Source organism: Salarias fasciatus, chromosome 22 (assembly GCF_902148845.1).
Source record: "Salarias fasciatus chromosome 22, fSalaFa1.1, whole genome shotgun sequence".
NCBI lineage: Eukaryota > Metazoa > Chordata > Actinopteri > Blenniiformes > Blenniidae > Salarias > Salarias fasciatus.
The window spans coordinates 25,162,556-25,174,320 of NC_043765.1; the positions used below are offsets into that span (position 1 = coordinate 25,162,556).

The window sequence follows — 11,765 nt, forward strand, 5'->3', positions numbered from 1 at the left end:
TGAAACCAGGACTACTAGGACACGGTGAAACCAAACCTGCACACCAGGAGCTGTACCTCTGTTTACGCTCAGGAGCGCCAGTAGACTTGGTCCATGAAACATGAGGGCCATGTATGCGCCAGCAAAGACCCAATAAATCGCAACAGAAATGGCAAGGTACATTATAATGCATAGCATACATATATTATTACCATGATACTGAGGGTAATATCTGAAAAGACATTTCTTTTTTCCACAGTGGTTTGCTCTCTTATGAAGTTTATAGTTCCAGCTGTAGGTAACCGGGTTCCATAATATCACTGTAATGTACTGTATGAGTTCAGAGTATCACTCTGGCCTAATATTCCTCATCTTTGATAGCTCCCATGTGCAAGAGTTTGAATCATCATATAATATTATTACTGTCTTGAAGGTCAGTGTTGAGAACTTTCAGAGTTCCCAAGATACGATGAAGTCATGGTTCTTAGGTTAAAGAACAATATCATTGTTTAAAATGTCGGTTTTGGTTTTGCATTACTTAAACAATTAAAGTTCCAGTTTTTAGAACACCAGAGGATTCATCTTACAATATAATTGCAATGACTATAACACGATCAGTCAGTAATATTGTCGAGAAGGTGCTTTAAGAATGGTTCATTTCTTATTATAATGGATGACTCAAGCACTCTGTGAGAGAATATTACCTCTGATCACAACACTTAAACTGAAAGTCATTCGTATGATGGATAGTGGTAGCTGTTTGCTCAACTTAGAACTAAATATGAGTATCCCCCATGATCATTCGATGTACCGTTAATACAATTTAGAACTTTGGTTTACATAAGAATGCAATTTATTAGGCTATTCTTGGATTGCTGAATGTTGTTTGAATGTTTTCAAAGACAGAACAAAACACAGATCTGTCATGAAGAGAAATGTATCCAGCCATCCATTCTTCCATCGCCACACCAATAATTTCCCATAAAAACTGCATCTGTATCAGTTTTTTTTTTTTTAATGGTAAAGTATTGCGGCATAGAAGGTTCCAACTGGCATCACGGATTATGAATTGAACTGTAAATTCAGGAAAAACCAAAAAATAAAAGAAGAAGAATTATTTGAAAGATTTGTAGAAACCCTCCAATTAATTTCTACAGTGACAAATAAAATGTCATTATTTCAGTATTTCAATGCTTCCAGATGAGCAGGTTTATAGCGATGGTGGTATAGTGGTGAGCGTAGCTGCCTTCCAAGCAGTTGACCCGGGTTCAATTCCCGGCCATCGCAGGGTGTTGTAAGCTCTCTCGGGATTTTGAAAAGTATCTATAATGCATTAAATACAGATGAACAGGAACAGGATGGTTGTCGAAAGCAAAGACACCCTTTTAACATGAAGTAACCTGCAGAACCAGACTCGGGAGACTTTCTGCTGTTCTGGTCAGAGTTGCTGGACAGAAAGGAAAGAAAAGATAGAATAGAGACAGAACAACAACCAAACTCACATAAATCCACTTGATTGGACCTCAGTTGTGGTTCATTGTCGTAGAGAAGTCTGGAACTCTCTGTTGACTGCACCTCCAACCCTTAAACTCCAGCCATTATTAGCCCCAAGTTACGAATGCAGGAGGAACAATTTAGCACATTCTGATAAACGATGAGCTGTTTGCCCTTGAGCCAGAGTGGCACCTTCGTTCTTATTCAACAGTTCAAGGCAGCATATGATTCAGACTCACTGGATGACTCTTTTCCTGAAAGGTCAAAACTGGTTGTTTTTTTTTTCTTTTTTTTTTAACTGTAGTCCACGGCTACAAACTGCATCCTGTTTGCAGTTTGACATATAACAAATAACTTCGGTGGTGCCCTTGACGTCGCACAACCCGAGGAATCAATGAATAATCCTCGGCTCCATTCATCCTGCCATGCGTGTTTGGCACCAGGCCGGCAGCATCTGGTAACTCTCCAGCTCTCCGCAGCTCCATGTTCCCCCATTATTCACACCGCATCCAAGTTTCCAGCTTCAAAGCATTTTCTTCTCCTTATTAAGCCATCCTCGACGTAATTCAAAGCCAATTCCAGAGCATCAAATGTTAAATGCTGGTATTTTATTTGCTCGGCTTTTCCTCTCAGACTAAGAAGCACAAAACATTAAAATAAATGCATCAAAAGAAACACTTGACATCTCTTCACAATCTGCTTGAATAGAAGAGTTTATCTAAAGCAAGACTTTTGAAAAGTAGTGTTTCTCTTTTGAAATCCTGATGTGTGGGGGAGAGCAGAGAATTCTGTATCAGTGTGCAGGAAGGCGTTTTGTTTTGCAAGAAGATTTAAAAAAAAAAAAAAAAAAAAAAAGGAAAAGAGTTGGTGAGTTAATCTGCAGTGTGGGCTGCAGTACAGAGGAGAGCTCTCCTGTTAACCACGGGGCTTCCTAATGCTGTAAGATTACCCCAAATTATCCCCTCTCGCAGGGTGAATAGAAACACACAACGACAGCGCTGAACTTGACCGCGTAATGACAGTGTAGACGTGCGCATGTTTGGGTGCACGAGCGCACGGCTGCGCTCGGTAGAGCTGTACTCCATCGCATGAGGGGCTGCGATGCAACATGGCACTGTGGGAGAGCATCAAAGAAGGCGATCAGTGATGCGCGCGAATGTGATGTGACGTGCATTTCAATCAAACACACGTGTGGCGCGCGCTGCTCAGACGTGCGCACACACGTACACGCACACACACATACACGCACACACACACACTGGATTCGACCAGCACTGCTAATGAGGAGCTGAAGGGGGCTCTCGCTCAGCAGCCAATTATCCCGTCCCTTCGGAGGAATAGTGTGTGTGTGTGTGTGTGTGTGTGTGTGTGTGTGTGTGTGTGCGCGCAGATGTTGGAAGCCCCGACCAGGGACCGTCTTTTTTCTTCTTCTTCTTCTTCTTCTTCTTCATTTCTGTGCCAGTACGACAACAGTCTTATTTACATAATCTTTCAGCTCTAATTATGTCTATACATGCTCCTTATGAAATGTTTCCCACTCTTATGTGGAGAACAGGCTGTTGAGCCTCACTTATCACAGCAAGTCAGCGTTGTATGGTGAGCGTCAGAGGAGCAGGTACTGCACCGTGCGAAATAAAAGCAAACTTTAATGGGGATGAAATGATTCTTTGATGTTGAATAAAGTAATTTATACTTTTAATGAAGTAAGAATTAAAAATGTTAATTGAAAATCAAGACAATCAATTACATCTTCGGTAGTCTTCATCAGTCCATTTGTCCGTCTTCTTTCTGGCTGTGTCCGTATGAGGTCATGGTAGCATCGTGGGCGGCATCGAAGCCCGAACACCCACCCTCCCACCCCAGCCCCCAACCCAGCCCCCACCCTCCCAACTCTCCTCTGGCTGGCCTTTGGCCCCATTTACGCGACAGCGGATTCAAGTGAAAATGGGGAACTTCAGTTGCATTTTGGGGGGGTCAGTTTAAATGACAACAGTAACGTTTGGTTCCCAAGGTAGAATTCTTTGAAAATGGTCTGACTCTCTGTGTTTTCGTGGGTTGTTCTCTGTGTGTGGTTTTATAACCAAAAGAAACATCACCCAGAGATACTTTAAAACGCCTTTTTTAACTTCTAAATTTGACAAGACAAAAACAAATTTGTGCTGGAGGCAATGTGGACATATTGGGGATCATACACACATTTTTTGGGACTGTCCAAAACTGAAAAGATTTTGGGAGGGAATCGGGGGGAAATTTCAAAATTATTTCAAATTTATATCGAGCTCGACCCGCTGATCTTTATGTTTGGAGTACTCCCTGTAAACGTTTTAAATAAGGATGAGGACTACCTTCTAAATATAATGGTTCTGGTGGCAAAAAAATGAGAACAGTTTTATGGTGCAAATCATCTCCTCCTACTGTGAACCAATGGAAAGAGAGGATTACAAAAGTATATATGATGGAAAAAATTACTGCACAGTTGAATTTTAACACTGAATTATTCAAAAAGAGATGGAATCCACTGATAAAACACTTAAATTTAGTATGAGGGTTATAAGTACTAGTAACGAGAATTTAGGTTGAACTGGGTACCATAATATTTGTGTTAACTTTATCAAAGTGCTATTTGTGAACACACTTTCATGACTATTTTGCCAAAAACTGTTTATTTTTGGTTATATATTTGTTTTTTATTTTATTATTTGCTCTACCGTATAGTGAAGCTGTTCTTGAAGCTTTTTCTTTGCATTGAAACAGAATGTGTACGAGTGAAGAATGTGAAGCTGCAAATATCAATAAACTTTTTTTTCCAAAAAAAAAAAGAAACATCACCCAGTAATGGCCCTACACACTAACTACACCATAATAGACTATTTTGTATATGTAAAACTTTTTCAAAACAAAATTGCTAAAAAAAAAAAATTCCTTTTTTATGTGAAATGTCATGTAAACTCAATTTTAGAGGAAATGTTGGTTTTTCCAGGAAAAACACAGGTTTAATACCCACTGGCATATAGGCTAGGTGAATAGTCAGAATAGTCTTTATTGTCATCGCAACAGGTTACCGAAGTTACAAGTTACAGTGAAATTGTTTAGCATGGTTTTAAAGACGCCCAGGCAGCCAATTACGACGCTCCGTCTTTTTTTTTTTTTCAGAAAAAAAAGAGATCACCTTTATTTAATAGAATAAAGGTGATCTTTCTAATGTGACATGTCTAAAGTGTGAAAGACGTGTGCACAGAGCGGTGCATCTTGAGAGTCAGGCATTATTTCCAGACCGGCTCCATATTTTACGTCAGATCTGTGTGTTTGATGACCGCAGCTTCATAAATTATGAACACAGTTTGAGGCTTTTAGTAGGCAACATAATGCAACAAAAAAAGAGACAATGCTGCAAAAAAAAAAAAAAGCTCAGTATTTCAGTTACGTTGCACATTTTGCATCAGTGTCCTGTCACGGCTGTATCGCTGTGGTGATGTATTGATTTGATACCGACAGAGCTGATACTTGCGCAGACAGCGCCACGTGTTCTCCGCTCTGAAACCTCATCCAGGATAATCACGCTGGAAAAGGATCATTGTTCCTCCGCTTCTGTTGCATCTCTCATCCACTTAGGCTCATTTAGCCAAGTGTTCCACGGCGAGCGTTGTCAGTCTGACAGGTCTGAATGGGGGAGCTGTGCCAGCGTGGCTGTCAGCGATCATATGTGGCGTAAAGACTGTGTGATAAGTGTAATTGTCACTGCGAGCACGGCTGCGTGGTTGGAGGATGAGGTACTTAACATTAATGCTGCCCTCCTATCTAAATTGCTTCCAGCTGAAACATTTGCATATTCAAAGGCCAATTTGGGTTCGTCACAGAGCCTCCACTGCACCGCAGTGATGTTTCCACCGCGTGAACGAGCTGGGGTGTGTGCGCGTCATGTGAATCCCTGAACGCACACGTGTCCTTTATTCGTGTGTGTTTGCTGGTGCATTTGTTGGCGCCCTCCCTGCGGGTTTCATTAGCTTGTCAATAGGAGTTAAAGAACTCCGGGAGAGTCGGCGGTTCTCCGGGGGTCCGCGGTGACCCTCGGAGCTGAAATGCAAAGCGTGTTCCAAAGAGCTTTCACATGCCATTAGTCCGTTGCGTGTGTTAGCATTACAAATATGCGCTGTGCCCCCACCTACAAAAATGGCAACTTTGTTTGCCCTTGCGTGCTATTTTCAACGCCACCCCAGGGGGAATGCATGTGTGCAAAATGTGTGTGCAGACCGATTGGTATTCCATCGCCTGGAGCAATCTGTGGCCAAACAGATCCCATCATGTTTGTATTAGGAGAACAGATAGGCTTCGTTCCCTCCAGGCTCCGCTGCATGCTGATGCTCCTCTCAGCCACTTTGGATGAAATACAGCAACCTCATTATGGTTCGGACCCACTGCTTCTGACTTGGTGGTAGGTTTTTTTTTTTTTTTTTTTTTTTTTTTTTTTACGAGGTCAGATGATTTTTCTTCCTTTGCGTGTTTTCTTCAGCTGTTTTCACCCCTGAACTGCTTCTGTGGTGTCAGAGGTTATCAGAAACAACTGACTGCATTAACCTGTCACTGGACCAGAAAACTTTTTTTTTTTTTTTTTTTTTCGGGCATATTGGTCACAAACCACTGAATTTCTACTTTTTTTGTAGTGTTTTGCCATAAAAGGTAAATGATATAGGAATTTGAAAGAATAGAACTTGTACAGGCAGCCCAGCCTCTTGTAAAATGATAAGCACCGGAATAGTGTCATTGTGAGGAAAAGCTTGATTTTAATCAAGAAATTGAATCACAATTGAAAAGGAATAATTCATCTTTAGCTTTGTGCTCAGTGGGGGAAAAAAAAATGCCATGCTGGAAACCAACATAACTGCTGAAATCATCTGTCAGAGTCAGGTTTCTATCCATCCTCTTCAGTGGGAGCCAAGTAAGAATTCATAGACTGTCCATCATAAAGAAGACAGAGAAAAACACTGTCATGATAAAGCATAATACAATCAGAAAGTTATTTTCAGTATGAACATTGTCAGTGTTTCAAACAGGTTCAAGTTTGCATAAAGAAGCAGACCATAGCTCAGTCTGCTTATTAATATGTGGTAGTGTGCATGTGCAAGATACGTGCTTCCTGTTGTGTTTGTTCCTTCTTTTAATTCACTCTTTACTATCTTTAAGCTTCTGTTCATCACACTGGCTTCTTTCTATTGTGTTGGACGTTTTTACTCTGCTCTGTCTAACATGCAGTTTCTATCAGGTCACCGGCCGGTTTACTTATTTCAGGAAACAGCTGATTGCTCTGTACTCACACAACACTGCGAAAGCTCCAGACCCCCCAGAGGAGGTTCAGAGGAAGAGGCATGGGCCTGCAGAGTGGGAACGAAGCAGTGGAAAAGAGAGATGTGTTGCTCTAACAGAGTTAGGTTTGGAAAGGAGCAGGAGTTTCATCTGTCACCTCGGGGAATGTGAGATCGCTGGCTAGAAAGACGGACGGGCTGACGACACTGGCCTGGAATTACAGGGAGTACTGGGAGTGTAGCTTAATGTGCTTCACTGAAACATGGCTGTAGTCTGATGTTCCATCGAAAGCATTACTGTCGCTGGTTTTCAGATGATCCGGGCTGATGGGGATTGCACTGAGAAGGGTGAGCAGAAAGGGTCGTGCTACTCTGTAACACCCACAGTGGTTCATCATGACGACCCTGGAGAGACTCATCCTGGAGGAACTTCGGCATCTCGACACGCCTCACCTTGACCGCCTCCAGCTTGCCTACCAGCTGTGACTTGGGATGGAGGACACCATCATCCTTCTGCTCAACCACATCTTTTTTCACTTTTCCAGTATATTTAGCACCGTCAGACCTGCTCTGATGGGCGAGAACCTGACATCCTTTCATGTAGACGCAGACTACCTGACTGGCAGTACATGCACCTGTGTGTCAGGAAGAGTGGTCAGCAACATCAGGGCCCCTCAGTTGTCCTCTCTCCCTTTCTTTTCTCCCTCAATCCAACACACTGCAGCCACTGCACTGGGCCTTTCCATCTCTAGACGTTTTCAGATAACTCAGCAGTAGCTGGGCGGGTCAGTGAGTGGAGTGCAGAACTATCTGCAGCTCCATGTGACCAAGACTGGCAGTGTAAAAGACCAAGGAACCTGTGTTTCCATCCAGGAGGCCTGTGTGGTCATTGTTAAGGCAATAAGTATGTGTGGGTACATATGAACACAAACTGGACTGGCTGAAGAATGCATCAAGCACATTTAAAGGTAGGGTCAAAGCCGGCTTTCTTTTTAGAGGTGCCTGAGTCCTTCAACATCTGCCTCACAATACTGAAGTCTGTGGTGGAGTGGGCTATCCTCTTTGCTGTTGCATGCTGGGACAGCAGGCTGAGGGTGGCTGACACCAACAGACTCAACAAACTCATCAGAAGGGCCAGTGAAGTGTTGGGGGTCTGCACAGGTGGTCTCAGAGAGGAGAATCCAGTCCAAACTGAGGTCCATCCTGAGCAGTGTCTCCCAGAACCTCCATGATGTCCTGGTCAGCAGCCTGAGCACCTGCAATGGACTCATACCACCAAAGTGCAGTATAGAGTCAAAGAAGATCTTTCCTTCCTGGCACCGTCAGACTATGGATCTCTTGCTTATGAATCGTCTTGTTTCAACTGTTAACCTCTTTCCTGTGTACATTTATTCACTATTGGCTTTGTGCATATTAATATTTACTTTGGTAGTTTGGCTGAAGTTGAAGCCGCGTCGATGTAGAGCTTGGAATGATCAACTTGTACTATCCCCTCCCGGGATCATTTCACACTGTTGTAGTTTCACCAGGTGCAATGAGGTTCACAACAAACCTGCTGTTTCCACAGTCGGGATTAAACTGTATATCTATCAGATCCTGAGGGTAAATAAATCTTAAATTCAGTCCAAAAATAAATGAATAGCACAACAAGGTAGATAGCTTTAACAAAATTCAACGTCTCAGATAAAACACAGAAAATATATTGGAATCAAGTCCACAAATTCAAGGTGTGACGAGTCAGCTGAAGACATGTCTGTCAGCGCAATAACAGCTAAAGCCTGAACCAAATTACAACTCCATTTCAAAGGCATTTAAAACAGTACACTCATAAGCAGCACAAGCATTTTCGGATGTTTAGATTTGTTGATCACATTGGGATTGTTTCCCTACCAGTATTTTGCTTGACAATCAGTTGGTGATGCTGAGTTGCTGGTACAGTGCCTGTTTTGTCAGATACAGTCCCAGGTGTTTTCTATTAGGAGTTTAGCCACTGTGTGTTCTTCCCTTTGACCTGCAGCTTTAATATTGCAGTGGCTTCATAGGTAGATGTAACAATTTCAGATAAAATACTGTCTTCCACTGCCTCCTCCTCTGGCTCCTTAGGGCAGGTGGGACTGGTTTCAGTTTCTGAATTATTGAGGAAACATTGCCATGTTTAGTTTAATTCAAATTCTCAAGTTAAATTGCATAAATAAATGTTTATGAAACATCTCAATGCAGCTTTATTTTTTCTTTGTTTTTGTAGCTGCAGTGTGACTGGTCGGTATTACAGCTGGTTTGCATCTCCACCAGGGATAATGCCACTTACTGCTGTGTCCTCGATGATGCCGGCAATACGAGTTCCCATGTTCTTTGTCCTCCCGTCGCAAACATTTAGCATATGTAGCGCATTTTTTCATTCCACGTTTCAGATCAAACCATTCCTCTTTCATTTCTGAGGGTGATCTACAGAGATTACAGTGGTCATTTCCTTCTTCCATAAAGCATTTTTTCTGTTGTTGGTCACGCCTGCATTTCGTGTTCCAAAGAGCATATTTTGGTTTGACTCAATTTCTCTTCTTTGTCCTCTTTGCCATGATTTCGATGAGGGGAAACAACCCACTCACAACTTTTAAAGGGATTGTTGCTGCCATATCTGGGTCAATTGGAGGCATTTCTGAACGCAAATAACCCTTACCATGCACGAGCACAGTAGTTAAGAACGAGAGGGATTCAACATCACTGCTTCCTTAAAGTGTGCAAGCTTGAAAATTACAGTTTTTTTTTTCTTTTTTTTGTATGTGCACACGTTCGTCTTTTCAGCTCATGAAAACAGCTCAGATAATGTTGTCTTCACACAACTATTGCAATACACTTCCTTCAGGTATCAGAGCTCAACACACTGTCTGAAGCTGATTTAAATGATTATGCTTGTCTCATTACTGGAGTCAGACATGACAAACATATCTCTCGATTCCTTGCCCTGGTTCCCTGTTAAATTAAGGCAAAATGTTATTACTCATATTTCAATCTTTAAAGGCCTGACACATTCTGTTATTGCTGACCTTTAACCCATTATTTTCCATGCAGACCACTTAGACAGTGGTGGGCCATCAGGGCCTGCGAGGCCTTCTCTGCTACTAAAAAGTATCTGAATTACAGACTGATGTAAATTATATTTTGTCCATGAATACTTATTAAATAACTCCAACGATATGTTCCAGTTCCTTTCATAGTTTTCCCGTGGTTGCGCTGCTTCCAGACATGTTTTTTTCATGTTAAATCATTCAACCAATCAGATTTCAGGCATCATCTGTTGCTAGGGTCAAAGAAATCTGCCTGAGGCCTTCACAGTCCGTTCCTGATGGCGCAGTAAAGTAAAGTAATGTAAAGTAAAGTAAAGTAAAGTAAAGTAAAGTAAAGTGTCAAACAGACAGTTGCTTCAACCAATCAGATTTCGAGTTGGCGACTCAGCGCCTTCTAGCTAGCGTACACTAACAACAGCATATCCAGGCCTTCTGATATACATTCACCAAGAGATACAGTCGGTGGCGGTATGCACCCAAGTTGTTGGTCGCCTACCGCAATTATTCCAAAGAAGAAGAAGAAGAAGAAGAAGAAGAAGAAGAAGAAGAAGAAGACCTGAAGAGAACTAAAATTTACGCCAGAAATGCCACAGGGCAAGCTGGACTTTCAGCCCTGACTTTGACAGCAATCAAGAAGGATCTACTGATGGAACTGAAACGCACGGATAATCTATTGAAATCTTTTTGAGGAAGGAAAGGAGGATGAATTTTGTTTACAAATTTTGTTTACGAATTGGGATTTTGGTGAGTAAAATGTTCCTCTTTTCCTAAATACTATTGCTGTTTTATTAATGCTTATTGTATGTGCACAGATGTAGTTGGAGACTTGTGCACTTCAACAAAGGCATTTATTCTGGCTGTACAAGTATCTATCTGCTATGCAACAACTCTTTATATGCATATCTGTATAACAACTTTTTTCTTTTAGACATAAAATAGTTACTGAGAGGTGATTGGTTCAGGCAGATCTGTTCTGAAGGCCTCAGTGTGAAATGCACGGTCCGCCACTGCACTTAGATGATGGAGTTCATGTTTCTTTCAAAGTGAGTGAAAGTTTACATTCAACCTAAAAAACTTCAGAGCTTTTGTATACCCATCAGGTCTGTTTTCAGTCTCATCTAAAGACCTTTGTTTACTTTCTGCACATGAGGACTTGACATTCTTTGTATTTAAATTCACTGTATTTTCTCGTCGTTTCTTACTAAATGTTTTATTCTCATTAACCACTTTGTGACAATATAAAGAAAAGCACTTTGTAAATAATAGAATCATTATGAATGAAAGCCTAAGGGATACATTCAAATAGGTTTCGGCTGAAAGGTTTCCCAATTATTTTTTGAAGCCATGTGTCAGAATTGGGCGTATTACCGCTCTTTTCCATTTAGTCATGCAAAGAGTTCCTGTGAAAAGTCTTATGAACACATTTTAAATAGGATTTTTACTGAAGACTAACACTAATTCTGCACAAGAATGTAATTGAATTCCACAAGCAAACTCTGTGAATCATAAATTAGCAGGTAAAAGGTACATTTGTCGAAAAAAAATACACAAATGAAGAGCATTTACTTAAGGTAATAAGGCAAACTGCATTGAAAAGGGCTTGCCAAACCATTGTTCATTTGATAAAAACACGTTGACAGTAATGCTGTCCTTCAAATCCTGCCACATTTAGTTGGTTACAGCTGTAAATACGTCCTTTTCTTTCGGTTTCAGTCCTCCATCTGGACTAATTAGGTGTTTTTCTCTTCTGGTGTGACAGCTTGGAAAATGCTGGTGATTGTGCTCTTTGAAAACAATGATTTAAGGCAGCTCAACCAGAGCTGGACGCTTGGCACTAAACAATGTCAGAAAATATAAGGAGACAACCATTAGCTGCCTTTAACTGTCTGTGTTCTGGATTTAAATGTCAGTTACACGGCTGGAATTA

At 41.4% G+C, this 11,765-nt stretch overlaps 1 non-coding gene across 1 annotated transcript; it reads left to right on the plus strand.

The window, feature by feature from the left end:
• Nucleotides 1–1,194: 1,194 nt before the first annotated feature.
• trnag-ucc (transfer RNA glycine (anticodon UCC)) lies at nucleotides 1,195–1,266 on the plus strand. Its single transcript has one exon. It is a non-coding gene; the product is annotated as a tRNA-Gly (tRNA).
• The last annotated feature ends 10,499 nt before the right edge of the window (nucleotides 1,267–11,765 follow it).